This window comes from Canis aureus, chromosome 38, assembly GCF_053574225.1.
Source record: "Canis aureus isolate CA01 chromosome 38, VMU_Caureus_v.1.0, whole genome shotgun sequence".
Taxonomy (NCBI): domain Eukaryota; kingdom Metazoa; phylum Chordata; class Mammalia; order Carnivora; family Canidae; genus Canis; species Canis aureus.
Window position 1 is genome coordinate 13,084,228 of NC_135648.1, and position 24,991 is coordinate 13,109,218.

Here is a 24,991-nt window from a genome sequence, read left to right on the forward strand (position 1 = left end):
CTGACTGACTTACTTCACTCAGCATCAAAACAACTTTAAGAAGTAGATCTAACTTGGGGCGCCTGGGTGGCTCAGTGGGTTTAGTGTCTGCATTCAGCTCAGGTCATGATTTCAGGGTTCTGGGATCAGCCCTGTGTGGTGTTCCCTGCTCAGCAGGGAGTCTGCTTCTCCCTGTCCCTCTGCTGCCCACCCAAGCCCAGCATATGCTCTCTCTCTCAAAAAAGTAAATAATTTTTTTAAAGAAGTAGGTATAATTTTTATCAAATGCATCTCACAGAGAGGGAGAATGAATGAAATTCATGAAGAGATGGCAAACATTTGGAGTCAACTTTAGAACCCAAGTCATCTAATTTTAAAGCTCATAGTCTTAACCACTCTCTGTAACAGCTCTGGGAGTCTGTTGCCTACAATTTGAATTCCAGATTTATAGAATCTATTATTTAAACCCTGCCAGATCATTATTACTCTTTTGTGCAATTATTTTCATAAACACATTTGGAGGTAGTAGGCATATATTCTAGAGTCCTTTGTCCAATTCCAAGGAATGCCAGCAATGCCACTCACTAAATTTTCTTCATCTAGACTATCACTGCACTACTGCTGACTTTAAGGGCTGTTGTGAGACATAGAAACACATCTAGTGCTTACATTCAGTACATACCTACCATGTGGAAATGATTATTCTCAGAAAATACCTAACAAAACCAGATTACTTTCTATAAGTGAACTCTAAACCAGCGGTGAGAAAAGAAAGTCCCATGAAGAAAATGACTAAAGGCAAACATTCATCCTTTGAGTAAAATTAGAACATACATTTCTAGTACAGGTCTGTTAACTCTAAAATAGTCATTAAATATATAGCATCAGAATTGTTCATGTGAAGATTATTTTTTAAGTTGCCAAATAATTTCTTACTAAGAGGTTCGTAAAATGATACATTTTGAAATTGTAATTTGTTTTAATGCATTCATAATGTGATGCAATTGACATATTTTGTAAAGTAAATTACATAAAGTGAGATGAAAGTTAGATGATTATTCCAGATCATCAAATCCTAGTATTTTTATTACTGAATCAAGATTATATAAAATTTTATGCTATTAATTATCATGCAAATTTCTTTTACCCATAAAGTTCTAGATTAGTTTATTTCCTGGGGAAAAAAAATCCTGTGATGAGTCATAGCTGAATCAAAATTTTCCTGAACTTAAATAATTACCTTGGAAATAATAAGTGTACAACAAATTCATGAAGCGAGGGCTACCCATACAATTAAGGTAGTCAGGTTTGTTTGTATATTTTGTGTTTTGATTAATTATAGCTATTTCCATTGCGATTTTTTTCGACTATAATTCTCTGGTATAATTTAAATTTGAGAGTTCCCCAAAGTCGTAACATAAATGTATGTTTAAAAAATCCTCAGTCCCTTGGTGAATTTATTTTAACACATCACCTCCTGCATTTCATTACATGGATTAGTCTTTAAAAATGGAGAACAGCTGGCCTTCGCCTGCTGTATAACATTCTCCCATGTTCTTCTCCAGGCTAAATAACCCCAATTCCCTCAGCCTCTCATCCTAAATCCTATTTTCTAACATTTAAATCACTCTGCTGATCAACTTGGCCCTCTTCAAATTTACTCACCTCTGTGTTATGCTGAGCAGTCATAATTCATTAACCTATTCTCAATCAGTAATAGAGCGGCTGCCACTCACTGTGTTCCCTGCTGTAGAAGAAAGGGCCTATCCAGGAGAACAGCCACTGACACAAAAAATGGAGTTGTTTCCAACCACTCTTTGGACCCACACATTTGTTTATACTCATGTCTATCAAAATAAAAATTTACATGGTAGGCACTCGTGCCAAGCCTGGTACTCCTGTTCATTAGACTTGTATTAGTACATGCAATGTTTCTGGCTGCTGATGTGGGTTGAGCAATACAGACCTGTCTGCTTGGTCCTTATACTCCAATGGGGGAGTCTGATAAAACCAGAAATAAACAGTAAGTATTATGAAAAAATCAAGTATTTGTGTTGGGAAGAAAAATAATTTAAAAAATTGAAGAATGTTTATGCATAGGGAATGATAAGGAAGAGGTCAAGTGTAGTTATTTCTTCTCTTTATTGATTAGTAGATAAAGGTTTGAATCTATAATAACATAATAATACTTGTGCTGCTGAAGGCTAATGTTTGTAGAGTGTGCATAGATTGGTAATCATGCATTATATCAACTCTTGTGTGTGCATTGTCTCATTGAATCAACAGATAAGCGTTTTATACAACAGCTACTATGACTAGTCTTACTTCCCATTGCTAAGACTGAGGTCAAAGAATTTGAGTGACTGTGAATTTATCCAACAACTAAGGAGGAAGGCCTGGATGCAAAATCAGGTCTGCTCTGTGTCTAGAGCTTAATTCCTTAACCCCCACATGGTGCTTTTGGGACAAGAATGGGGAGGGAAATCCTCTTTTTCTGTAGGTCTGAGAAACAATAATTATTAAAACAAAAGCTTTGTCCTTCTAAGACAAGACTCTCTTGCTCTTCCCAGCAGAATATATCACGAGGGTCTTTTATTACTCAAGCATTTCCTTGGGAGCTTCACCCCATTGGCTCCCTCCAAGCAGCTTTATAAAATATTCCCTCCAATTCTGGTAGTACTCTCCCTGAGACTATGGAAAAAGATTTTCTTAATAGGGAGTTATATCACCTCAATGCTTTTATTTGTTTAGTTTTTTGTATAGTATCAGCTGATATGGGCAGTTTGGGTGTTTTACCCCTTAATCTGGCTGGTTCAGAATAACCACACCAGGTGCAACACAGGATCAGGAGCAAAGGGCTTGAGATCTTGGGTCTAATAAGGTAGTCTGTCTATCAACTCAGCATATGAACCCAATGCTCTGGACGATATAGACAAAAGATGGAGAAAAATCCATGCTTTTGTGTCTGGATTGCCAAAACTCCTTGCTAGACCACACACATACCAACAATGAAATTCTTCACAGGTGGGAGTTTTTCGTAACTTATGATCTTAACAATATGACTTATTTAATTTCTTTACTGCCACAGTATGTCTAAATAAAGCTTGTGTAAAGAAAATGATTAAAAGTATCACTCTAAGGCAGTTTATCCCCATGGCCATTGGTATTCTGTATGTTAGTAAATTGAACACCAATAAAAAATAAATTAAAAAAAAGTAAATAAATCACGGACAATGGCAGGGTTAACTTCAAGGTCAGGATCTGCTATAAACCTCTAACCTCTGGTACCCCCTTCCCGCTGTCTTTCCTGGAGGAACTGCCCTTCCCATATCATTTCTTCTCCCATCCATTGCTATTTCTTCCCACTCATGGGACCTTCCCATTCCCACTCTTCTGCATAGACACTGCAAGAGATGAGCTTTAGGGACAAGAAAAACTGATGGTCCTCTTTTACATGGATGCCTTTCAGGGAAAACTTTCCCTTTTGGCTCTACTCAAGGGTGCTTTTGGCTGCTCAAGGCCCGAGGGTGATGCCCTCTCTTTGGGTACTTTGCATTTATAAATTGGGCCTGGCTTGTTGCAGATTAGTGACCCTTTTCTGGTTAAATTTATGATATTCTGCTTTCTTTCTGTAGGAGACAGAGTCAGGCTCATTATGTTGAAATAATATTTGCTGCTTCAAAGTTCTCAAAGAGAACCTTGGGCTCTTCAGGGGAAAGATACTATATAAATCCAATAAAGAATGAATACATAAATAATAAGAGGCTGGTCAATGCTGAGTACAGTGAGAATATTTTTTTTTTTTTGCTACTGTGTAAGAGACACAATAAATTACATTTTTTCAAAAGTGCAGCAGTCTTATTAAAAGAAAGATTATCAGATATTTCCTTTTTCTCTTGAGGATAAAAGAAAAAGAAATAGGTTTAAATTGGAGTAGAAGGATCTTGGGTTAGATGCAATTTTCTCAACTTGAGCTTGGGGATGATACCTCTTATCTATTAGGATTATCAAGCAATTTAAGAGAATATATGTAAAGTGTAATATATAATGATTTGCACATAGCAAACCTGCAATAACAGTGGGTCCAGTCAAATCTATAGTTTCATTGGTCAGATGTCTGTGTCTCTAGATGGCAAATAAATTCTCATATCACCTTTCCCTCTTCACTCTCTCCTTCTTTCCACTTCTTCCTTCTTCCTTTTCTCGGGAAAAATTAATTGGCCATCCATTCAGTATCATGTGCTATATTTGGCACTATAAGCAAACCTGAGAAATCCACAGTCTACTAAGAGGTTGGGGCAAACGTGAAGAAATATTTTCAGTAAAATATTCATAAAACAGTATATAATTGTCAAACTGGAAGAACTACTAGCCCAAGGCATGATAGAGGAAATACATGTGATGGTCTTTTTTTTTTTAAGATTTTATTTATTCATTTATTTATTCATGAGAGACACAGAGAAAAGACAGAGACATAGGCGAGAGACATAGGCGAGGGAGAAGCAGGTTTCTGGCAGGGAACCTGATGTGGGACTTGATCCCAGAAATCCGAGATCACACCCTGAGCCAAAGGCAGACCCTCAACCGCTGAGCCACCCAGGCATCCCACATGTGCTGGTCTTATTGGAACTACAGCACCTTAAAATCTTTTCTTGTGGCTCAAATGCAAGTGAAATATCAATAAAGTTTCTCAAGACTGCTTGCTCTCTTCTTCCATATTTTGATGTTATCTCGTGGCTTCGAGGTTCACCTTCTTCATCCATCAACCCTTGTTGGATTCAGAACCAGTAAGAGGGAGATTTATGATTAAGCATTTAGGTTTCATCTAAAACCTTTAAAAAATTGTAATAAAGAGGACAAAAGGCACAAATACGCTAAGACAAAAGAATGGCAAAGACAGATTAGCCGACAAAAGAAGTCAACCTTCTAGGAACTGAAAAGCAGATGATGCATGTTAACTGATTCAACAAAGAAGCCTAACTTTGTGTTGTAGGGGGTGGGGGCAATGTCAAAATGAGCAAATTTCCCTGGCTGAAGTACAAAATCCCAGGAAGATTCTAAAATGTTAGAGATCAGATACTCGAGCTGAAACTGGGATTCATGGTATGTTTTTTTTTTTCTTCTTTAAGATCTATTTATTTATTTCAAAGAGAGAGAGAGAGAGAGACAGTGGAGAGAGTGAGCAGGTGGAGGGACAGAGAAACAGGGAGAGAGAGAATCTTTAAGCAGAGGCCCCACTGAAGGCAGAGCCCAGTGAGGGGCTCCACCTCAGGACCCTGAGATCATGACCTGAGCCCAACCCAAGAGTCAGCTGCTCAATTGACTGAGCCACCCGGGAGCCCCCATGGTATGTTTTTAAACTTTCTAGATTTCCTCCTCACTTCCCACAGTCAAGCGACTCCATTTTTCCACTGGTAAAACACTGGAGTTTTACTTTCTGGAGAGGTGAAATTATAGGGTTTCTGTGTTTGCGACATGGGCCCTCGAGGGTGGAGGTGGGACTCGCTATTAAAAACATAAGATTTTGTAAGTTTACTCACAGAACAAAACTCCATCTCATTGCTTTCCCCAACTTTATTCCTTGTATGTGGACATCTTATTGTGATATTCTTGTCCTCTGTGTTACCTCAACTCCCAACCCAAGGAGATTGTAAAGCTTCCTCCCCCAAATAAAATAACTAGCCCCAAATGATACTAAGAATCCCTCCAGGATTTGTCATTTTCAACCTTGCCTGCATGTTAGAATCTTCTGCAGGAAATTTTAGGTATTTCGATGTCTGTGTCTCACCTCAAATCAATTGAATCAAAATTTCTGGGGAGAGGCTGAAATACCAGTATGTTGTAAAGCACTCAGCAGCCAAAGTTGGGAACTACCACCCTGGAGCTCTGAGGCCCATCGGTCAACAAATCTTGTCATTATACGCAGAGCTGCCAGTTTGTCTTTAGTGTTTTATTCACTATCACTAAGCAGTTGAAGAAAATTTTAATGTGGAAGAAAGAAACAAACAAAAAAAGAGAATATGAAATTCACAAAAACAATGTGTAAAGGAGTCAGACACTCCAAAATCTATAATTTTTTAAAAAGGCTTTAATTATTTATTTTGGAGAGAGAGAGAGAGAGAGAGAGAGAGAGAGAGAGAGAGGAACAGTGAGGGTTGGGGCAGAGGGAGAGGGGGAGAGAGAATCCCAAGCAAACTTCATGCTGAGCATGGAGCCTAATGTGGGGCTCGATCCCAGGACCTTGAGATCAGAGCCTGAGCTGAAATCAAGAATCAGATGCCTAATGAACTAAGCCACCCAGGTGTCCCAATTTATAATGAGTTTAAAAAAAAATAAAGATACTGCATATATGAAAAAAGAACAAGTCCTTACATGAAAGATAAAATGAAAGAACAAAACAGAACTTTGGAAATTAATACAATACTATAACAGAAAAAAAATTAACCAATATTTGTAAAGTGAGTTGAAGCAATTTCTTCTCAAAGAGGAAAGATGATTCAGACCTAGCTCTGTCACATGCTAGATGTATGCTTTTAGGCTAATTATCTACCCTCTCTTTTCCTCAGTTTCTCTATCTACACAGTAAGAAAATAGTAAGTAATTTTTAAAAAAATATTTTATTTATTTATATATTTATTTACTTATTTATTTATGGAGTGAGTGAGAGGAGAGGCAGTAGGAAAGGCAGAGAAAGACTCTCCAGCAGACTCTGCATTGAGTTTGAAGCCCAATGCAGAACTCAATCCCACCTCCTCAGATCACATGGCCTGAGTCCAAATCAAGAGTCCGTGACTTAATTGACTAAGCCACCCAAGTGCTCCTAGTAAATATTCTTTATAGTATTCTTGTGAGAATCAAATGAGCTAATAGGTGCAACATAGAATGGTGGGATCTTTTTAGTGATCAGAAAAAGAGAAAAGAAAGAATACTAAATTGTTCTTTGTTGTTTTATATGCAGCTGAAAGAATGTCCAGAGAATAAGCATGGAGATCACAGAGAGGAGAAATTATTAAGGAAATAACAAAAGCATTCTCCAGAACTAGAGCTTTCACATTGAAATGGCTCACTGAATATTGACATATGAAGTAGACTAAGATGAAATGAAAACAGCAGCACATTATTGTGAAATTTCTCCAGAAGATAAGGAAAAAAGAGAAGAGATTCTGAAACTTTTTAGAACAGAAAAACATATCTATAAGGTTTTGGACTTTTAAATTTTAACCTTAGAAACTGAAAGACAAGGGACAATTATTCACAACTTAGAATTCTATACCCAGCCAAATTAAGACAATTCCAAGAGTAGAATAAAGGCATTTAAAAACATTCTTCTATTTATAGGAGTATCCCAGAGGCTTACTACAAGATGAGAGAATAAAACAAGAAGAAACAGAGGGATCCAGAAAGCAAGGGATTGAACATATGGCAAAGGGAAAGTCATGACAAAATAGACATTCTTGAACAAGTGTCATTTCACATATATTTGAGTATATCTGCCCAATATATTCATAGAAGTATATTTGATAAAGGATAGATGTCAAAGGAGGGATGAATTTTAAATATTGATAGACCTAGTCATATTGGCCACTGGCAAGGCATGACTTTCCGATTTTTACCATCTAATAGGGTAAAAGAGTACCCTACTTCACTTATAGCTTGTATTTACATTTCTCTTACTGTGAAGCAAGAAGTTAAGCATTTTTTTCACATGCTCATGGCTATTTATGCCTCCTTTTCCAAAAAAAATTCTGTTCAAATATGTTGAACATTTAGTATTTTTATACAATCCAACCAACATATCCTGTAATGTACCAATTATTAGGACAGACATGGGAACGTTTACTTTGGAGGAGGATTGGTTTGGAATCAGGAAATAATGAAACCTCTCAGTGGTGAATTATATAATAACGGCTATCCAGAAGGTGCTGTTTAGAACCATATTCATCAGGATGCCTGGGTGGCACAGCGGTTGAGCATCTGTCTTTGGCTCAGGTCTTGATCCCGGATTCCCTGTGAGGAGCCTGCTTCTCCCTCTGCCTGTATCTCTGCCTCTCTTGAATAAATAAATAAAATCTTTTTTTTTTAAAGAACCATATTCATCCTCAGTATTATAGTCTAATTATTATGGTTCTGAAGTCCATATCACTTTATTTGAAGCAATTACTTTTTATCTGGTTTATTTCCTTGGGTAAAAGTCTTCATATCTCTTCTGAAATGTGTGAAGTTCGCAATAGTTAACACAAGACAGCTCTCCAGCCCTCTTGTCTCCAGCCTCCTCACTCCACCTCCCAGTTGCTCTCTACTCTACCCACCCTTCCCCATGTGGCAGGTTGTGCTCCACCTTGGAGCTTGTCTTCATGCTTAAAGCCCCAATTCCATTTGTTGGAACATCCCATCTTTGCCTCAGTAGCCTCTTTATCCTGAAGACTGAGCACAGGTTTCACCTCCTCTAGCATGTTTCTTCTCTCTCAAGTAAAAATTAGATAACTTTCTCTCAATTTAGAAATTCAGTTGCAGCAGTTCTCAGGTTCAGTATTGAATGTTCATGTTACAAAGTCCAATAATATGCACATGGAATTATGTGCTCTGGGATAGTGCTTCTTTTAATGCGCATAGAAGTCACCCGAGGGTCTTGTTAAAGAATAGATTCTGATCCAGTGGGCCTTAGATTCTATGTCCCTACAAAGCTGTCAGGTCATGCTAATCCTTCTAGTTCATAGACTGTACTTTGAAAAGTACTTTGAAGGCTCTAGATAAAACAAACAAACAAACAAACAAAAGCCATATGAAATATTGAAACAAGGCAAAATGATCACAGATTCTATTATATGATGTCAATATACCATCAAGGAATAAAAAAAACTCAGTAAAAATAGGAATCATAATGACAAGCAAATAACATCATAAAGTGTTTAATAACATTTACTAAAATTATACACAAATAAAAAATCACAACATAGGCAATCCATCTCCCTCTTAGTGACTAGTAGTTGCAGAGTAACTTTATTTTTTGGTGATTGTTGAAATATCTGCTGATTTTTAATTTCTTCAGATGTTACAGTAAAATTTAGGCAGCTAGCTTATTTGTTAATGTAAGTGTTGACAAATTTACATTTAGTTTTTATAGAACTTCTACTTTGTTACAAATGGCAATTGTAAAATTATAGTGATGAAATACTAAGTTCTGAACAATCTGCTATTCTCTTAAATTATGAATCACAGTTAAAGTGTCATATAGATTTATTCTTAATTGTACTAATAAGAAAAAGCAATGTCTGTAGTAGTTTGTAAAATGAGATTTAATTTTTAGTTCTAGAGAAAATCTCCACATAGACCAACTCCTATTAAGAAAATTCAATATATCTAAAATCAGGCACAAAAATGTATCAGTTAACGCTCAAAGTACTCTGTAAACAACAGAGATTTTTGTCTCATGCTGTGTCTTGATTTGTGTGTGTGCTATGCTTTGGTGAAAATTAGAATATGTTTGCTAGAAAATAAACTGGCATTTTGGTTTGTATTGGGAAATAGTTATGGACAAACATCTGAGCATTTTGCAGATTAAATTTTGAATTAATTTAATGGGAATTAAGAAAACTTAATAAGCTTAAATCTCTCATAGAAGTTGTTCAACAGATCATGAAACAAATGTCTTCTTTGATGTAAAAAGATAATTTACAATAATGTTTAATGAATTGAAGAAAAATTATACTGTTTTCTCCAGAAAGGATTCTGCTAAATTTGTGGGCATACATGCTTGCTACTTGCCCTCAGCATTTCCCACATCTGTTCCTTTTCACTGATTCCTATCTCAACAAAGCCACAGAAGGTTTGCTTGATTACACACATGTACTTGCCACTTGAGAGCACACACACACACACACACACACCACCACCACCACCACCACAACCATTACCACCATTGAAAGGTTACTATTTTAGATGCAAGTTGAATAAATTTGGGTCAAAGATGCAAGGCTTTAAACAGATTATATGTATTGCTTCAAGTTCCAATGACTAATATTTTTTTCTAAATAATTTTATCAGGAGGAAAGTTTTGGACTAGTTTTTATTATTTGTTTTTATATCTTTATTACTTTTTATTTTATCTTACTTGTTTACTATCACATTTCAGTGCATGCTATCCATTTGCAGACCTCACTTTTCTAAGGGACCTCATTCATCCAGGATAGACTTGGAGACTTGAGGGTGAAGAATAATTATTAATTCTTTCTTAAGTCTTAGAAGCGCAAAAACTCAAGTATTTTTTTTTATTATTTTATTTTTTTATACATGAGAGACACAGAGGCAGAGACGCAGGCAGAGGGAGAAGCAGGGTCCACGCAGGGAGCCTGACTCGGGACTCGATCCCAGGTCTCCAGGATCATGCCCTGGGCCCAAGCCCGTGCTAAACCGCTGAGCCACCCAGGCTGTCCCAAAACTCAAGTCTTAATGTCATGTAATTTACTTGTCAAAAAGTCCCTTTAGGAGTGACATCAGCGTCATGGAGCAGAAGTCATTCTCTTTGACTCTTTCCTTCAATTTACAATCACTAGGACATCCATGACCCAAAAAAGGTTTGTCTGCGTAGCACACCAGGATGCCAGAGAGAGCCACATGTCTGTCTGAGGGTAGGTGGATTGGACCTCATGGAGACGGTGCAATGGGAGGAGCAGGGACCAAACCCACAGAGTAATGGCAGCAATGGTGTTCTTGAATCCAGTGGTTCCAGGAGCAGTGGTGGCCTCAGGACCCTGGCAATTCTAGTGCCCTGTGCAGTAGCTGTGATGGCCATGACCCTGGCAACTCCAGTGCCCCTGACATTGGTAGCTATGCCTCAGACTCCAGTGACTGCATGGATCCTGGCAGCTGGTGCTGAAGATCCTTGCAGTTGCAGGAGCAGCACCTGGGAAGCTGTCCCGTGGTCCCAACAGTGATGGCAGGCCCCATGATCCTATTGTCTGATACTACAGAGAAAATGAAAATATTTATTAAAAAATGCAAGAGAGCATGGTTCCATACTTTCATAGACTTCAAAAATGTGTCTGCAGCAATAGTTCTAAAAAATAAATATGGGGGATCCCTGGGTGGCTCAGTGGTTTGGCTCTTGCCTTCAGCCCATGGCATGATCCTGGAGTCCTGGAATCGAGTCCCACATTGGGCTCCCTGCATGGAGCCTGTTTCTCCCTCTGCCTCTCTCTCTCTCTGTGTCTCCCATTAATAGATAAATAAAACCTTTGAAAAAAATAAAAAATAAATATGGATCCAAAAGACAGGTAAAATCAAGTTCAATATATTTTGATTAAGAAGATAGAGTGGTAAAAAAAGGATAGAGTTGAAATATTTTGAAAATAAAAACATGACCCTAATTATTGCAGATATCAAAGATTATTATCTGGAACAAAGTCTCCCCCAGCAAATCAGACTAACAAAATGACCCTATGCTATTATGACTATAGGATGAGAAAACCTGTAGTTACATAAGCTGCAGTCCTTAGTTGCCCTGAGTCTAGGGGGACTTGAGAAAAATAATAGTGTGGCAACTACAACTATAAGTGCATACCAAATATAGTTTTTCATAGAGGAGGGAATAATCAAATCAGCGGGGACTCAGGAGGACTTCATAGAAGAGAGATTATTAAACTGGGTCCTAAAGGAGTCTTGGACACTCATCAGGGAAGAAAGGAATATAAAACATGGAGGTTTTAATAATGGTTTATATACATTTCCCCTATTGATTTCCTTTCTGCATTTAGTCGATTATCCATTACCCCAGGAATAATAAGGACTAGTAAAGCAGAAGGAAGTTGAACAGAGATTATCCCATAAATGGTAGTTCAAGTATGCATATTACCTCTCCAAACATCCATCCATCCATCCATTCACTTGTCACTGTGTGCCCGCTTTTTTCTTTTTTTTTTTTAGGATTGTATTTATTTATTCATGAGAGGCACAGGGAGAGACAGAGACATAGGCAGAGGGAGAAGCGGGCTCCATGCAGGAAGCCCGATGTAGGACTCTATTCCGGGACCCCGAGATGACACCCTGAGCCAAAGGCAGGTGCTCAACCTCTGAGCCACCCAGGTGTCCCTGGGTGCCCACTTTGAAAGAATATTTACCACTCCCAGGTTGATTTTGTTGGAGTTGTTCAGGTGGGTAGTTAGGAGTAAAAGTTGATAAGGCACCATTGCTGGAGAAGGCTAAAATACAACCAAGATGAGTCAAGATCTGAAGGTAATAGGTAAAGGATCAGGTACTTCATACAAAGATACTTTGATTCCACCCCACGTGCTATGGTCTGCATGTTTGTATCCCCCGCAAACTTTTATGTTGTAACCTAATGCCCATTGTGATGGTCCTAGGAGTTGGGGTTTTGGGAAGTGCTGAGGTCATGGGAGTGGAGCCCAATGAATGAGGTTAGTGCTCTTATAAAAGAGACCCTGCAGAGATCCCTTCCCCTTTCCATAATGAGAGGACATGGCAAGAAGTCAGTAGTCTGAGATCCCAAAGAGGGCCTTCACCGGAACCTGACCATGCTGTCACCCTGACTTCAGATTTTCAGCCTCCAAAACTGTGAGACATACATTTCTGTTGTTTAAGCCACCAAGTCTGTAGTATACTGTTAGGGAAGCCTGGACAGACAACGACACCACACCAGTGCCCTTCACATGATGGCTCAATCAGTACCGGTAGCTTACCAGTAATGAGAGCTGAGAATCTGTGATGACTCTATTTTGCCATCATGAAAGGTTTTCCTGTGATACCCATTGGTCATTTCTTGCAAGATATTTTTTTTCCATTGTATTCTGAGGCTTTGCCAAATCCCAACTGAGAAAAACAAAAACAAAAACTTCTTTCGAGAGATCCAAACCATTCACTAATCCCCCTAGACTAGAAAATGAAGCTTCTATCAACCTAGAAGTGAGGGTGGCAGTCTAAATAGGAGAGCTCCCAGCAATCTTATGATGTAAAAATTCTGGGAAAATGTAACAAAAATATCAGGAACTCTTCAGTGCCCGCCTTCCTCCCATCATCCCTTTAGTAGATGTTCCTCTGGGCTCCCATAATAATTTTTATATGACCTTACTAAAAATGTATCACTTTCTATCATACCTGTTGATTTATTTGTTTGAATTTCTCACAAATACCAAATTCTTTGCAGAAAAGCATGTCTTAGCTGACTGTATCCTCAAAACCTAGCCACTAGGCATAAAGTCAGCTTTAAATGCATGATCATTGAATAACAAAGGCATGGAGCAAGGGCACCATGTGCAAAGGCAGGCATAGAGTGATGTAGCATGACCTAGCCACAGAACCGTAATATGGGCTTTTGCTGAAAAGGGGATGTTGAGCAGGACAGTAGTGTTAAATAATCAGGGAATTAATCAGAGGAAAAAATCAGGGGCTAGGGCGCAAAAGACCTTTTGTACCACTGTGAGAAGTTTGGACTTTTTTTGGCCAGGAACCATAAAGTGTTTGACCCTGAACTGCAGATGATGGGTTATAGTGAGGGTAGGCTGATGCTTAAGAGTGGGTTAGAGCCTGAACCAAAGCAGTGGTGGTAGAGAGGGATAGGAGACAATAATGCCAGAGCTCTTTGAAGTATAGTTGACAGCCTTGGTGTGATGGTGGCTCATGGACCCATCTGCAGAGATGACAGCTCAATAGACCTGACGGTGCATTAGGAAAAATACCACGGGATTATGTGACTGGGACACAGCAGCCACTTACTTATACTGTAGTATGGTGAACCCTCAATATTGTCACGGCCCCTACTCTAGCCAAATGCTACAAGATATATACAACCCTCAAATCTGGGCTGCTTCTATTGGTGAATTTTTTCTTTTTTTTTAAATTCCATGAGGCCTGTGCTGACTGTCACTCTCCTGGCACAACTTTGGGAGAAATTAAGGAGGCTATTGGGCAGTTGAGTCCACTTACTTGGGTTTACTTGTGTATAATCTTTGCACTATAGTGCACTGTTTGCTGCTTGTTTAGTAGATAAAGTGAAATGACAGTAAATTTAAACTCAGTCTCAGTGGACAGTCTAACTAGTCTTTGTGGATTGACTGATGGAGCTCACTGGTAAGTACTTGCGTGGAACTGGTGAGATTGGAGGACTCAGTAATAACTCCTAGGCCCGTGGTACAAATGGTTTGTAGCTCCATTGAAACAAAGTGGGGATGTAGAAAAAGGAAGAGCTTACTGAGGGATTGGTAATGGTGAGATTTGTTTTTGACACATAGAGCTTTAAGAACTTTGAGATATCCAGTTTAAAGCTCTGATCAGTGGAGTGATGATGAAAGTTTCACTCTGGACAGTTTTGTTTGTTGGAGACAGTTTGATGGAGCCTAAGTGTTACTTAAATTCCTTAATTTTCAAAATGCTTTCGATCTTGCTATCTCTCTGGCCCATTTTTGACTGGAGATTCAAATTAGGCTGTGTAACATACTGGCATCCCCATGGTGATTAGCCCTTAAATTTGCTGACTGAAGTATTCTCCAGGGAGGTATGAGAACAGTGATGGTCACAACTGGAAGCAGTATTTGAAGAAAGGACTGAGGGAAAACTTGAGATATAGCTACTAGTGCATTAGCTTTGAAGACTTATCATCGGGTTGTCTCTAATAATGCGTGGGATGGAGAATTTCTAACAGAAGACTGCATAAGCATGATTCTCTCTAGATCTAAAGAAAAGCTACAGTTCCTACTCGAAAACTGCTGCTGTAGATTTGCTGCTGAGGAAGATATTTTCAAGTCTTTAAGTGCTGGGATAAATAAAGATATGTGACGGTCTTTCTTTTTTATTTAGACCTTGGCTCTCATGCCTCTCTAAAAGATAATGGGGGACTAATGCTGCTGAACAAAGATGATTTTCATCAAAGGCCAGACAGGACCCATGGTAGTGATAGAACTTCTTAAATCACCTGCAGCAGAGACTAAAGAAACCTACACGCAGGCAAAGAACCAGAGTTTCTGATGTTTGGCCGGAACTGCAGCGTGTGAATTAGTTTCCACTGTGTAAGATTGTCTCTGTAGGGGCTTTAACTCTTTAATGCTTATAATAAAAGTAACTCTTGCTTTCTGAAACAAATGGATGCAGTCAATCAGAGTTCTGTGATTGCATCCAGAATTAGAGCGATTAGACCCTTTGGTTGGATACTAGAAAAAATAGATAATGGCTGATTCTCCTAGCTCCCATTTAAACTGGAGCTAAGAAGCCATTTAGAGATTGCTAAACCCTCCTCAAAAATTTATCATATATGTTCCCAGCACCCAAATCATGTCTGACAAATAATATATGCTCAATAAATCCTCACTATATCAAATTAGATTTACCATATCTTTTATTGTGCTGTTTCCCTATTAAGTCTAATTTTTTTTTTCATTTGGAAATAGATTATTAGTTCTAAAGTTCTTAGAGAGAATAGATATTGTATATAAATACTTGTTGGATTTAACTGATATGCTTGAGACAATGAAAATCAACTCCTTATTGGTAAATGGAAGAGATAAAGAGATTTCTCAGATATCCAAAGAAGGAACTATGTAATAACAACTTTATATATTTCTAGCATTATTATAGTGTCTGACATGTAGTACCTCGGGTGACCAGCTTGTCTTAGTCTGTCCAGGACTTTCTTAAGTTTAACAGAGAAAGTCCCCAACTCAAGAATCTCCTTAGTCCTGGACAAACTGGGGTGGCTGGTCATCCTACATTAGGATATTTACTGAATGGAGGAATAAATAAAAGAAGAATCAGATTTATTAATCTCTAAACCTTTTCATCAGATTCCACCTAAGTGCATTCTCTCTCTGTACTTATTCCATAGGTAGTCAACTCCATGTGATCATTTTGAATCTATGAGTGGACCTAAGGGGGAGACAGAGGTTGGTTGGTGAAAGTGAGAGCCAAAGAAGTTCATTAGGAGAATTTAGTGTTAATAGCATTAAGCTAAGATAACCTGACACATTGAGCTCAACAAATCACCAGTGAGACTGGAAATCCTTTGCAAAGGCTTTCATAAGGCAGAGAACACTGATAAATTTTGTGTCCATGATGCTTTATGCCTGCATGTTGCTGCTCCCTATTCCTCTTCTCTCTGATATATTCTCTCTTCACATATGTGAGTTTATTAAATTTGGGCTTGTCTTGATATGAAGCTATATTGTATCTTGAGAGAATTTGCATATCTGTTGCTTTATAAATCTTCTTTCTATGATTCACTCATTCCTTTATTTATTAATTCAGCAAATAATTCTAGAGTTTCTACCTTGTGCAAAGGGCTATCTCGGTGCTGGGATACTGTAGTGAATAAAATAGACAACTGTTATCTATTCTGATGGATCTTTCTAATGTGGAGAAACAGATAATAAACAAAATAAATAAAATATATAGTAGGGTAGATGGCAAGTGCAAATAAATCAAGAAGATGAGCGGGATGTTGGGGAGAAGAGATCAAGAGTAATCAGTGATGTCATTTTATTTTATTTATTTATTCATTTATGTCTTAAAATATTTTATTTATTTATTTATTTGAGAGCAAGGGGGGGCGTAGAGAGAGAGAGAGAACATGTGCCTGTGAGTTGGGTGGGAGTAGGGGTAGAGAGGAGGGAGAAACAGATTCCCCAGGACCCTGGGACCATGACCTGAGCAGAAGACAGCTGCTTAACTGATTGAGACACTCAGGTGCCCTGGTGATGTCATTTTATATAGGCTCATTAGGGGCGCCTATGCTGAGAAGAGGGCATGGAATCAAAATCTAAAGAAAGTGAGGAAGGCTGGCAAGAATCTCAATGGCGTCAAGTGCTCCAGGCAAAGTGAACAGCAAGTGTGGTATTCCCGAAACAGGACCTGGCCTTTTGAGTTTCATGAACATGTGTGTGAATACTCATGAATAATAGTTTGGCCAGAATAGAGTGAGCAAAGAGATGAGTAACAGAAAATGAGATGGGAATTGGTGATGGGGGCATAAATAGGAAGTGGAGAGTGTGAGATTCTATTGGGCCATTCAAGTCATTCTAAAGATGTTGACTTCTCTGAATACCTCGAGCCTTTGGGGGAGTTCAAGATGAAGAACACTTGATCTAATGCACATTTTAACAGTATTGCTCTGGTTGCTGTGTTGACAAAAGGCTGAAGAGACACTAGGCAGAGTCAGGAAGACCAGTCAAGGTTGCAACAGTCCCACCAAAAGAAATTCACTCCTTGGAAAGGAATGGAGACCACAAAGGTGATGATGGATTTCAATGGTGGGGCTGTCAGAGTTTGTTGAAGGATTGGAAGTAAAATATAAATAATAGGAAGAGGAAGTGATGACTGCAAGGTCTTCAGCCTGCACACCTGAAAAAAAAAATAAAAAGAAAAACAACGTGCTAGTCATTTGAACCCTAAGTACAGCCATGCAATTTCTATAGTCTGAGGCATTACCTTTTATTTCCATATTGTAATATTCGGTGGTGACATATTTTTTCTTATTATCAAATTCTTGGAGTGGAGGGTTCATATCAGGATAGACTCTAAGAACTTAGAGAAGTGGCCATATATGTTAAGGTTAGTTTCTGGAGATAAAAAATCCACAAAGTCACAGGGTTATCACTTCACATAATAAGACACTTTGCTGACTACTGACTTTAGTTACAGGTCCCCTGTAATATTAGACATATATTTCTCTTAAGACAGAATAAAACATTTTACCAAATTCAGCAATTAATCATTTCACACTGGCATTTTTATTTTATGTTTCCAAACACATCCTCAGAATTGTCTTTGTGATTTGTTGTTTTTGTGTGGAACTTCACTTGTAAAAAATAGTGTTTGTTGAGAAAATTGGCAAACAAAAACAAAAACAAAAATGCCTCGACAGTCCATGTTAGAATGTATTCAAAGCTTAGAAAACTTTCTCATTACCTGCAAATTTGACAAAATAATTACCTCTAAGGAGAGTTTAGATGTGTATTTTTATTTCCTCCTCATTATCATCCACATAAATTATCACGTTGGATAAATGTCACGACAAATGGTACACTGAAGAGATACTAACCATTAGAAAGATAATTAATTGACTAATGCACTATAGAGCTTTTTGTAATGAAATAGTTTACTTCTGATGATGATCATGCAACCCATTTAGATTTGTTTTAAACCTTAAAAGACTCCACCTCGCACTTTTATGTAGGATTGTTGACCTTGGCAAAGCTTTCTAGGGAGTCAAAACTTACACAATAAGGCTGAATCTTTCCTGTTCTGAAAAAATGAAAAAAGAATCTCCATTACACTTCTTGTAAATTGAAGTCATTGCCTGCGATGGAAGATAATCATAAATTCCAACTCTTCAGAAAATGAAGTAGAATGATGTATTTTTAAAGGTGTGAAAGCATGTATTGCAGCCTGAGAGAAATCAAACCATAAACAGATTCTATCTTTCTTAAAATAGTGGCCTAATATTTCTTAGGATGGAATTTAAAGTAGCAATAAAATAAAACATGAAAGACCTATAAACTATGAAACACAGAACACAGAATTGTGAACCCCATTCACATAACTTATGGAAGGAAACTTGAAATTCATCTCTCACACATAAATTCATTTGTTGGGTAAATATACATACTTAATTTCCCCTACTTAATGTTTGCTACAAGTATCTGAAAATTGTCAATTAATCTATTTTAGGGTATTGTCAGCAGACAGTTTGGATACTCAGTGAGATTATCTATGGCATAATCTTATTGTGACCCTGGACCTAGATGGCATTTTATTTGATTGCTTGTTTGCTTGTTTACTTTGTCTTTGGTGTGTTGCAGACTGAATTTAGTAACAGGTCCCAGATCTAAAAAGAAAGTACTCAGTCTGTGCTAGTTATTAACGATGTGTGTCTGTTGATGCAAGCACAACAGACTGAAAAATATAATCAATTGCCATCTCACTGCTTGTTTTACTTGATATCTTCAATGCCAAGTTTCTGGCATTCACCCATAGAGCTTGTTTAGTGTCTAGCCTTTAGAACTTGTCTTAACATTTTACACATCTTAGATCCCTTTGGCAATCCCATAAGGGCTATGGGTTCCTTCTCCAAATTCTGTAATACTCTAAATACTTTTATTTTTTTTATTTTTTTATTTTTATTTTTTTAATTAATTAATTAATTTATTTATGATAGTCACAGAGAGAGAGAGAGAGGCAGAGACACAGACAGAGGGAGAAGCAGGCTCCATGCACTGGGAGCCTGACGTGGGATTCAATCCCGGGTCTCCAGGATCGCGCCCTGGGCCAAAGGCAGGCGCCAAACCGCTGCGCCACTCAGGGATCCCTAAATACTTTTATATATACATATATATATATATTTTTTTCTCAGTGAAAAAAATTTAATGACAGGCTCTAATTTCTTCTGCATATTGCACTAAAGTAGATGTTATGGGCTGAATAACTGTGTCCTCCAAAAATTCATATGTTGAAATCCTAACCCCTAATATGTCAGTGCCTTTATCTCGGATGTCCAAGTCTCTAAATTGTGAGAAATAAATTTCTGTTGTGCAAGCCACTCAGTCTCTGGCATTATGTTATAGCATCCCAAATTGACTAAGACAGTAGTCAGTTACAATGTGGAGTCCCAAAGTGTCTGTAAATAAAATTATTTATCAATATGCTTTGTTTCTGTTGTAGTCTTATACATTTTATCATATATATATATATATATATATATATATATATATATATATATATATAGTGTTTCCGGTGACCTTCCAGAAAAATTCTGAGTCCTTGTTAATTTGTACCTCCTGGAAAATTTTTCTCACAGCTTAATGCTATATGAATTGGCCTTAAAAGTACTAAAATTGGGAAGAAGTTGTGGATGTTTCATCTTTCTACTGTATATATGCTCAGAAATTAGTTTATCATATAGATTGTTTCAAGCTGCTAGGATGAATGCTAAAAGGAGAAGAATTTATTCTAGATTATCCAGTTACTTATTCAGTGTCATTATCAGTTTCTGAAGCAGCAATGTTTCCAGAATTGTATAAGGTCTGAAGAGATTTGATTGATACCTACCTACTTCCAGGGAGTGCTAATGGCAGATTATTTAACATTGTGTCTTTAAAGCACCAAAATGGAAATATATTTTGGAACAATTCATCTAGGTTACTCCAAGCTTGCTATCCTGTTCTGAAATGAGGCACCCACATTTACCTTTCGGTCCCTAATTTGGTTCCATCTCTGGACCTTAGGTTTAGTACTCTCTCGACGATCTTCTCATTTTTATATGGATCTTTCTTTCATCATCTTTCTATGAACTCCTTGTGCTAAGAGATCTATTTCAGGATCTACTCATGCTCTCATTAAGCTGGATATTCCTAAATACTGACCTAAGCTGTCCCTGGTCGCAATTTCTAATAAATAACAAGTTGTAAAATTTACTGCATACCACAATCTAAGACTAGAAAATAGAAGTTGTAAATCTGGTTATGGTATATGAATCTCACCAAAGTGCAAATCCAGTCAAATTTTTATTGCTTACAATTTTTACTTTTGGAAGACAATCATTGGGAAAATCCTTTAAAAAGATCTCACCGATTTACTTTTTGTTAGAAACATTTAACAGGGGGAAAATAAGTTTGCTTTTGTGTCCCGAAGGCTAGATCCCTCATTCAGACCTTTGTTGGCTTCTGTTCCCAGTTCATCTTGGCACATCGCAATGTGAGCAGGCAAAGTAATGATGACAGATGGGCCGGCGAACAATCGCGCCAAGATTCCAACCTGCCCATTACATTTCAATAGCTCATAAGAAATTTTTTGCTTAAGAACATGAATGTGACAATGTTAGACAATAGCCTGTATGTTTAAGTTGACCTATCTCCGTGAACTTAAAAAAGATATTAAATTGTAAAATCTGGATGTGCATATCTGATAAATCTAAGTTTGTCAGACAAATTCTAGCCTCAGGAGAATCTCAAATAACTGAAGGGGAGACATTAAATGATGACATGAATGCAGACATTTATTAACTTCCCCTTGTTGGAGATTTGCAAGTTACACCTAAATGAGTCTAGAGTCCAGATTTGTTTTGTCAAGTAGATTGAAAAGAAGCAGACATAAAGCTGAATCCCACTGTGAAAAACAATGAAGGAGACCCTATTTTATTATTTTTTTCCCCTGGGATATCTGTCAAAAGTCAAAAGAATTTGTTGTAATACACATCCCCATGGATCATGGCTGGGGGTTTTCATATCATTCATATAAATATGCAATTATGGAAGCTGTAATTTCTCATATTTTAAGTGAACTTGGTGTTCTGATATAATTAGTTTAACAGACAAAATCTCAATAATTAAAAAAATAGAACATAAGTGAAGGTAGCTGAGAAAACATTGCTCTAGTAAAAAAAATCAATCAAAAGAAGCATAAAAAATTAACTTGTAAAAATGTATGCCATGACAATGGATAAGTTAGCTATAGGTAAAATGATCATTGTTTTGCTGAAGATCGAGTATTATAACATTTGCTGTTCTTTTAACCATAAATGAATTTTTCTGCCTGCCTGATTTTGTAATCAGAATCTGCCAGAGTGCTATTTACATGTACCATCATTTGCAAAAGCAGAAATGCATTCAGGGCATCAAAGTTGATAATACATAAAGTAAAGGCACTTGCTGCTTTCCGGAAACTTTGTTATTTAAGTGAAATACTGACTAAGATGAATTGTGCTCCTCAAAAGTTAGGTTAGTCCATGCACAATTGGGCAACTTTCAATTATAGAATTCTTGAAGCTTCCCTTGAATAGGACTAGTTATTAACATCGGCCTCACACTGAGATAAAACTACATTTTTAATCTTAAAGTACTCATGGTGTAAAAAGCACCACTGCTGTTTGAGCTTTTCTAGTTTCTATTGCTCAGCCTCACTTTGTCAGCACCATGAGAAATCTAGTCTTTGTGAATGCTCAGCTTATGGCGTTAGGAGACTAGAGTGGAAATGCTAGCTATTTACATGAGTAGCGTATATTTAATTTAGTCTTCATCATTACCATACCAATGCTTCTAAAATGCAAACTTCTCTTATTAGAATAAAGCATTATTTTGTGCAGAAAACCCTCATTTCTTCCTAGGAGAAGGGGGTGGGAGGAGAAATCTAAGTGATCCTAATGGAGATTTAGGAAAGCAATTGAAAGTAGAAGAACTAGTTTTGAACTGCTTCTCTCACTCAAAAATTGATCATCTATCACTTCAATAACAAGAATTCATTAGGGTTACTGTGAGTTAAAATGTGATCTAAAACTATTGCTCAAATGGGTAATGTCTGTTCTTTGTTTTCATTTGTTCAAAAATAAAGGGAAGTAGATAATTTGCCTGTCATGTAGAATAAAGCTCTAGCAAAATTAAACAAGATAAAAGTGCTTTTAGATTTTGCTGGTTTCTTGGTTCTAATCACAAGAAAATGTTCTGTTAAAGCTTTAGAAATGAAAGTATTTTTAAATCTAAAGGACTTGAAGAGTGGTCATTATAAGCCTGAATCTCTAAGGTGAACATCAGGTTGAACATAGAAGGATAACAGGATCCAGTGTTCTTCTTCTTCTTCTTATTATTATTAGAAGTGATTCAAAAAAAGATGAAATAAGGGAAAAACACTTCAGATGGAATGTACATACATGCGCCAAGGGGCTACACTGCCACAAATTGACCTGTCTTTGACATTGAAGAAGGATTGAAAAAGTAAGTTTTTCAGAAGTCAAACACAGTTTGAAAATCAGAAATCACTGATCAATGCTGAATCCAGAAGAGTAGGAATTGGAAAAAAGGAACTTTCCCATTAACACTCCCAACTTTGTGAGGAAAAATGTGCTGGTACCAGATTATTGATCCTAGTTCTTTTGCATTGAATTTTATATTCTTTTGAATTCCCATGTGCAAATTTCTTGAGAGTACAAAGAAATATGGAAGATTTTAGATAATTTTTAGATCAATACTCTAATGTAAACATGAAACAAATTGGAAAGATGATCATGATAAAGAAGCTAAGGCTTGTAAGTGACCATTTTATCCCAAGAAGTTACAGTTTTTGTTTGTTTTTTTAAGAAAGGAACATGATTAGGTTTCTTCCTTCATGAAAATCTTCCTTAAGGCCGTATTTTTGCTCTGATTCTAATACTCATAAAACTTCTGATTTTCACTTATTTTCTTCAGGTAGCTTCACACTAAAAATAAAACAGCGTAGGAAAAATGACCATTTCCCTGTGTCTAGTATATCTTTCTTTATAAATTTAAAAAGTTGTCATTTTTGATATATAAATAAGTTGTTATGGGATTTGATGAGAAACATAGCCTGAGTCACATGGGCTGCAAGTGTAATAGATTCTTGTCTGCTAATTCCTTCATCTGGATCATTTTTTAATTGGTTTCCATTTATTTATTGTGTTTTCCTATGAGAATGAGTAACGTTTCCCTGGATTGTATAACAACAGGATTACTCTGATGTCGTAGAGGCCCAGAATGTTGTTGTAGTTCTCTGAAAGGTCTTTTGTTGTTGTTGTTTTTAAGATTTTATTTATTTATTTGAGAGAGAGAGAGAGAGAGCAAGAGAAAGGGAACATGAATGAGTGGGAAGAGAGACAGAAGGAGAGGGAGAAGTAGACTCTCCGCTGAGCAGAGAGCCCAATGTGGGTCTTGATCTCAGGACCTTGAGATCATGACCTGAGCTGAAGGCAGATGCTTAACTGACCTAACTATCCAGGCAGCCTCCTTTGAAGAGTCTTGATTTTAGTTTTATTGAGCAATTAATGTAGTTGGCTTTAAACTGCAAACATTGCCTTTTGGAGGGCAGGTCATATCAAAATTCAGGTCTTTTACCCTTAACTGGATACTTTAATTTTAGATCATGCATAGTCTCATAGCCAAATATTTTGACAAATTGAATATACAGAATGTTGGAGTTTCCCATCTTACCTTCCGTTTTCTGGGATCTCCCCCACCACTCTTCAGTGATTGGTTGGCATGAATTTCATCCTCTGTTTCTTAAGGGCAGAAAGACTGGGGATTTACTATCAAAGTTTTAGATGCCCTGCATGGTACCACCTGAAACCCTGCCTCAGATCAAAATTCTAATTTTCAAAAACACGAAAATCTTCATTGACAAGTTTACATAGAGTCTGTCAACCAAAACTCATGAGTTAGCTTGAAATATTGAATTTGTAGGAAACGTGTTATTTTTAGAATGACAGTAGTTTATATAAAAATGCAACCACAACTCTTGTAGTTAGTTCTCTAAACTCATAAAAATCCTTTAAAAAGTTGGTTTGAGGTATACAGTGAATTTATAGGGAGTAGCCCATGGAACCAGTTGTTAAGAGTGAAATCCGTGCCAGTGATCTATCCTGAGCAGCTGTATTTTCAAAAGATGATTAAGGTCGAAGAAGACCAGGATAGAGAAACATCCTATATATTCCTAGATATTTCTTCTCTCAGTTCTGAAAGTAGGTTTGTTAAACCGAATTTAAATATGATATTTCTCCTTGAAGTATTGCTGTATGCCATCATGGTACTTGGAAAAGCTTAGCAACAACACTGATCTTGGTTTGAATCCTAGGTGTTGAGCAAGTAAGGGAGCCTCTCTGACCTGTCAGTCCTTTCACAGGCAAAGTGGAATCCTAACACTTACAAGGCAGCATTTTTAAATGATTGGAGATAGCATACAGTGACTATTGTAATATTTTGCACACATTAGCAGCTCTATTGTCTTATTTGTATACGTATCTCACTGCTTCCTGTGGATAGGGATTAATTATAATGAATAATTTAGGTACTCAATAATTATTTACTGAATAAATGAATAAAAGGAATTCAGATTGTATTTTATGCTCCATATCCCATGTTGTCAGAACTGAAAACAAATTTGCTAAAAGCAGCATTTCTCTGTCATAAATCATTTTAGATGTATGTCCAAAATTTACTTTCTTAGTAGTTTTCTTTTAGTATCATGTTGTAGCTCTACTTATTCTGCTTTCTCCTTTAAATTCCATGATCAA

At 37.1% G+C, this 24,991-nt stretch overlaps 1 long non-coding RNA gene across 1 annotated transcript in view; it reads left to right on the forward strand.

The window, feature by feature from the left end:
* The first annotated feature begins 12,397 nt into the window (after positions 1-12,397).
* The window catches only part of LOC144307083 (uncharacterized), a 112,006-nt gene continuing 99,412 nt past the window's right edge, over positions 12,398-24,991 (forward strand). Inside the window, exon 1 of the long non-coding RNA XR_013374058.1 lies at positions 12,398-12,549. This is a non-coding gene — a long non-coding RNA (uncharacterized LOC144307083). The remainder of the gene's footprint in view (positions 12,550-24,991) is intronic.